Raw genomic sequence first — 7,089 nt, forward strand, 5'->3', positions numbered from 1 at the left:
ATCAGAATGAAGCTAGTAGTAGTAATAGCAATTTTCAGGAAGAACCGGTTAATCATCATTTGCATAATGAACATAGTTACCATCAGGAGGAGATGGTAGATTATGATAGAGTTCATGATATGGTAGCTGATGCATTCGTAGCTCATGATGAAGATGAAGAACCTAATATAGATGCAAAAAAGTTTTACGGAATGTTAAACGCGGCGAATCAACCACTTTACAGTGGTTGTAGAGAAGGTCTCTCTAAATTGTCGTTGGCTGCTAGAATGATGAATATTAAAACTGATCACAATCTACCTGAAAGTTGCATGAACGAATGGGCGGACTTGTTTAAAGAGTATTTGCCGGAAGACAATGTGTCTGCTGATTCTTATTATGAGATTCAGAAATTAGTTTATAGTCTTGGGTTGCCTTCGGAGATGATAGATGTCTGCATCGACAACTGCATGATCTATTGGGGAGATGATGAGAAGCTAGAAGTATGTCGATTCTGCAAGAAGCCACGATTCAAACCGCAAGGACGGGGACGTAATAGGGTACCGTACCAAAGGATGTGGTACCTACCAATTACAGACAGATTGAAAAGATTGTATCAATCAGAGCAGACTGCTGCAAAGATGAGATGGCATGCCGAGCATACTCAGACGGATGGTGAGATGACTCATCCATCAGATGCAAGAGCCTGGAAACATTTCAACAAAGTACATCCGGATTTTGCTAGCAATAGCCGGAATGTGTATCTCGGATTATGCACAGATGGATTTAGTCCGTTCGGAATGTCAGGGAGACAATATTCATTGTGGCCAGTCTTTCTTACGCCATACAACCTGCCACCGGAGATGTGCATGCAACGGGAGTTGCTATTCTTGACGATATTGATACCTGGTCCGAACCATCCAAAAAGGTCCCTGGATGTTTTCCTACAACCACTGATAAAAGAGTTGAAGGATTTGTGGTCAACAGGGGTGAGGACGTATGACTGTTCAACGAAGACGAATTTTACGATGCGAGCTATGCTTTTGTGGACCATAAGTGACTTTCCTGCATATGGGATGTTGTCTGGATGGACTACACATGGAAGATTAGCTTGTCCATATTGTAATGGAACGACAGATGCGTTTCAACTGAAGAATGGTAGGAAGACAAGTTGGTTTGATTGTCATCGTCGATTTCTTCCCATTGGCCATCCTTACCGAAGAAACAAGAATTTGTTTAGGCACAAAAGGGTTGTGAGAGACACTTCTCCACCATATCTAACTGGAGAACAAATTGAAGCACAAATCGACTACTACGGAGCTAACGAAACAGTTCGTTGGGGTGGTAATTGGCATGTCCCTCGTAATATGCCTGATTCTTACGGTGTTCATCACAACTGGCACAAGAAGAGTATATTTTGGGAGTTGCCATATTGGAAGGATCTTCTTCTGCGACACAACCTCGATGTGATGCATATAGAGAAGAATTTCTTTGAGAACATCATGAATACAATATTGAATGTCCCAGGGAAGACAAAAGACAACATAAAATCGAGGTTAGACTTGCCGGATATTTGCTCAAGAAGCGAGTTACATATTAAAAGCAATGGACAAGTTCCTGTTCCGATATTCAGACTGTCTTCAGAAAAAAAGTCGGTGTTGTTCAACTGGGTGGCATCAGAAGTGAAGTTCCCCGATGGGTATGTTTCAAATCTCTCTAGATGTGTTGAAAAGGGTCAAAAGTTCTCTGGGATGAAGAGTCATGATTGTCATGTCTTTATGCAACGACTACTGCCCTTTGCATTTGCGGAGCTACTTCCAACAAACGTACATGAAGCACTTGCAGGTTCGTAGTGTTTTATATCACAATAATTTTATAACGGTCTAGTTTTCAAAATAATATACGACTAACAATGTGTTTAATTGTTTTTGGAATATAAAAGGCATTGGAGCATTTTTCAGGGATCTGAGCACACGCACTCTTAAAGAAGAAGTTGTAGAACAGCTTCAGGAAAACATTCCCATCTTATTGTGCAACTTGGAGAAGATATTTCCTCCTGGATTTTTTGACGTCATGGAGCATCTAGCTGTCCACCTCCCATATGAAGCATTGCTTCGTGGACCTGTACATTACGGATGGATGTATCAGTATGAGCGAGCCATGAAATATTTGAAGGGAAAAGCAAAGAACCTCGCCAAAGTTGAAGGTTCTATAATTGCTGGAAGTTTGACGGAAGAAGTTTCTCACTTCACATCGTACTACTTTGCGTCAAAAGTACGTACCCGTAGAAGAGCTCCAAGAAGATATGATGATGGTGGAGTTGCGCCAACATATGCAGTTGCTGGTGTTCCAGAGATCTTTAGCCAGATTGGACGACTCGGTGGGAAGTCTAAAGATTCCAAATTTTCTAAATTGGTGAAAAGCGGGAGTATAAAAACTAGAAAAAAAGAAAAAAAGAAAGATACTGGAATTATATGTGGCGAGACTTAAGTCTCACCCACATAAATTCTAATATCTTCTTTTCTTCTTTTTTTTTCAAATATTTCTAATTTGAAAAGTATTTTGGTGAGGAGTGTGATTTGAGATAGGGTGTGTTTTGTGAGTTTGTGTGGGTGGTTTGAGAAGGAAAGTTGTGGGTATTTATAGAAAATAAAGGCTCGCTAATTCCTCGTAACTGGTTAACTCGTTAATTCCACGTAACCCTTTTCGTCGTAAAAACGTCGTTAACAAAAACGCGGGCCTTTGTATTTCGTCGCTATTTCGTCGTAACTGAAAACGCGGGCCTCTGTAATTCCTCGTAAGTTTACGAGGAAATTACGAGGACAAGTAATCTTATATATATCCCGAGCGAGCTCGCTCCGTCTTTCCTCTCCACTTCCTCTCCACTTCCTCCCTAATTCGTAGCAATGGTAAGTCTCCCTAATTCCTCTCTAGTTTGATTAGTTTAGGATAGATTAGGTGGTTAGTATAGGGAATTTAGATAGGTTTACGGATCTTATGTTATTTAGTGTTGATTAGGTGGATAGTTTTGGGAAGTATATGTTTACGAAAATTTAAAAAATTAAATTTTTTTTTCAGGTTCGAAAAGGTAGACTTACTGCCCATTACAGAGAGATGTTCGGAGAGCCGGGTAGTCGTTTAGACCCGTCGTCTTCTTCAGCTCCCGGTTCTTCGGGTCAGGAGACTGTCCCCGAGACTCAGTACACTCAGAGAGTCATTGGATCTCCTTCTTCTAGTGCTCCCCAGATGCCTCCTCCTCCTGTGCCTCCTACGATGCCGGCACCTCCGATGCCCGCGGCCGAGATTCATCCCGATTTGATGGTGCCTCCGAGTGCTCCTTACTCGCAGTACACCGTAGAGGACATTCTCCGTCTGCCAGGCAGAGAAGGTTTACCAGTCATCGACCCCGACCGACCGGACGGAACTTTATGGTATGTTTCATTATTTTTTTATTCTTTTTAAATTATTTTATAACTTTAAAAAATAATTGATATTTTAAATTTGTATTTTTCAGGTGGGGGATTGACGGATGTCTTGCATCGGACGTAACCGACACGATAAAAGGTTACTTCTCCATGGCACATCCGAACTGGAAAATGACGCCCCACTACGTCAGAAAGACGTGGTTCAAAATTTACGCTGTAAGTTCTATTAATTAAATATATATCTTTAAATTTTTTAATTATTTATATATATATTTTTTTCTGAAAAACTAATTAGAAATTATTTTTTCCAACAGCAAAAATATAATTGGGCCTTCGGGATCACTGAGAGGGTGAGGAAGAAGTTTGAAGCGAAGGCGAAAGTTCGCTTGTTGGACACGGTCTCCAACTGGAAGGGTGACTGGATCGTGAAGGGGTATGAGCGTGGCAAACCCGCTGAGCTCACCACGGATGTCTGGGATGGCCTCATCCGATATTGGCGTCTTCCTGATTCCATTAGAATCGCCCAGTCTTGCTCTAACTCCCGTAACACAGTCGATGAGCACGGGAACGGGCCGATGCTTCACACTACGGGCCAAAAACCTCACGCTGGTGTCCGTTTGGAAATGGTAATTAAAAATTTAATTATATTAAATTTTTAGTATATTTTTATATATATATTCTAATTAACAACTTTCTTAAATGTTTTTTTAGGCCAAAGAGACGGGAGAATTCCCGTCTCTTATGCAACTTTACGAGAGGACCCACAAGAACAAGGCGGGCCGATTTATAGATGGCAAGTCCGAACAAATCTACAACGATTTGGCTGCTCGGGTTGAAGAACGCCAGACCCAGCTGACCCAACAGTCCACCGATGGATTACCCGTCACCTTATCCACACCTGAAGTGGATAAGCTTTACGAGGAGGTAAATTTTCTAAAATTTTAATTTTTTTAAATATTCATTTAATTTAACTTTAAATTTTTACTAACAAAATTTATTTTTTGTTTTTAAGGTTGTCCCTAAAAAAAAGGGACGGACGTTGGGGATTGGTTCCGTCAACGATGTTCCGATAGCGACATCGTCTTATGTTCAGCGACGGGATGATGAAGTCGCTCAGCTGCGTAGGGAGTCCGAAGAGCTGCGTAGAGAGTCTACTGAGCTGCGTAGAGATTCTACTCAGCTGCGATCTCGTATGGGTGGACTCGAGGGCTTCTTGGACGTTGTAGCGGCCACAAATCCGGAATGGGCGACTTTGTTGAGGACCATGCGACAACAAAATCCTATCCCAGGCCAGTCACCGACCGACGACTCACATGCCGAGGCGGATGTTCAGGCGAGGAGTGATGAATTCTACGAGGCGATTAATTAACGACCACCCAAGTTCTTTTTAATTTCGGTTATTGTATTATGAATTCAAAACTTATTTATAAATAAAATATTTTGGTTTTGATTTTTTTAGAATTTTAATTTCATTAATAATTTAAATTATATTTATAATTATAATTTTTTATATTTCTATAAAACAATGAAACGAAGTAAATTCGTAGCTAATTTTGCGGCTTCTTTACGTGGAAGCTTAACGTGGTTTTTACGAGGAAACGTTTGGAAATCTATCAAGGTTTTTACGTTTTCTTTACGTGGAAAGTTTTCAAGGTATTTACGTCAATTTTACGAGTATTTATTTACGTGTGTCTTACGAGGAAAGATTTTCGTGGTAATTACGAGGAATATTAGCGACGTCCTTACGAGGAATCTTTACGTGGTCTTTACGAGGAAAATTAGCGACGTCCTTACGAGGAATCTTTACGTGGTCTTTACGACGAAATATCCTCCTTCGCTTTTACGACGAAATTATTTCCTCGCTAACTTACGACGATTTAGCGAGGATATATGCGTTACGACAAACATATAACGACGAAACGGGTTTCCTCGCTAATTCGTCGTAACACTGCTTTTACGACGAATTAGCGAGGAAAACTGCCCTCGTAAAACTTGTGTTTTCTTGTAGTGGGGATTTCTTGCACTCTAACTTTTCGTCGTCTAAACTCATTTGTCTTGGATTATCAGGTTCGCAAGCATAAATTTAAGTTTCATTCGGATATTAATACATAACATATCGGCTTTGGTTCATAATACAGTTTGGATTAAATATTCGTTTATATTTATGTTGTGAATTTTTAGTGCTAAAAATCCCAGTTAAGTTGGGCTTAAATAGAATTTTCTAAACTAAAATTTAACAGTAACATCATCTTGTTTAAAGGGTATTATAGACATAAGGTCTAATTTATTAAATAAAATTAAATTAAATATTTTCATGGTAAATTTCTAATTTAGAGGTTTCTACTCAAAAATATAAAAGCTTAGTTATAGAGGTTTTAGCTAAAAATCTTTATTATTAGTATAAATGGTCAAATGAATATCCCCGATTCTTTTAATATTGTGTTTTAATGTTAACTTTCTACTTTTATTGACTTGCTTGATGAAAACTTGATAAATGTATACTTTTTCAAAATAACTATTTCAGGTGTTTGTATATATAAACCTTGTCTGTATACATTAATAGTCCATTTAAAAAAAAAAACAATAAATTCGAACCAATTTTTCTTTTTAAAAAATCATCCTCCATTTCAAAATAATAAGTGTTTTAGGGGATATTTTTGTTTCAAAATATATAATGTTTCAACATTTTTGGGTAAACTTGTGAAACCAATTGTGTTCTACAGTTTTATAAATGATTGAAATTTTTTAGTTTGTATTTTTAATAATATTTTAGGAAAGCAGTACATTTTTTAAATTTCATACTTTTAGTTATATATTTTGCAATGGATAGGTATTTTATATTTTCTAAGAAAATTATTTGTTTAAGGGATATTTGGTCCAACAAAAACTAGTTTGGTTTGGCCAGTTTTAGACAAACTTAACTGAACACTCTGAACTGGTTGCAAGAATTGATTTTGATTCGGTTTGGTTCAATTATCTCTTTAGATTCAAAAGACATACTGTTTTGTCGAAAATTGAACCACAGCTTTTTTTTGGTCAGGGTAAAAGCCTCTTTAATTATAGAAAGATAAAGGGAAAGTCGAAAAAGCCACACGACCCAAGGAAAATAAAGCTGCGAATTGCATATGCCTTATTGAAACCTTTTTGACAGAACAAAAAAACAGCATAGTTGTCCCTTTAGTATAACATCAAACTTAGTTTGTCCCTTTGGTATAAGTTTTTTCGTAATTCCAAAATTAGCCTTTGATTAATCAAATACAATATAATTTAAACTACTTTAAATATTAAAAACGTAATTAAAAATAAAAAGAAAAATAATAATTAAAAAAACCCATTTCTCCGTAACCCTAGATCTAATTGTTTACTCCGTCTCTCTCGACAAACTGAGACGGCTACAGATGTGGATCCCTTCGAGAAGAAGTAGATCGTTCGGAGAAGAGAAGTCGGAGATACGATGGCTGTAGACGACCCTCTCAAGCCTGTTGTTGCTACCAAGGAAGCGAAACCTAATTATGTAGAGCATCTGATTGGACCAGGCGACGATGCGGAGGAAGGAGAGATCGTAGACGGAGATGTTGACAAATCGGGAAATCCACAGTTCCTGAATCGCATCCGTTGGAGCATTTGTGGACTTTCCACAGTTCCTCTTTTTATTCGTTGACTTTCTAACGAAAAGACGACTTGGGGA

The sequence above is a fragment of the Brassica rapa genome, chromosome A08 (genome assembly GCF_000309985.2).
Source record: "Brassica rapa cultivar Chiifu-401-42 chromosome A08, CAAS_Brap_v3.01, whole genome shotgun sequence".
Lineage (NCBI taxonomy): Eukaryota > Viridiplantae > Streptophyta > Magnoliopsida > Brassicales > Brassicaceae > Brassica > Brassica rapa.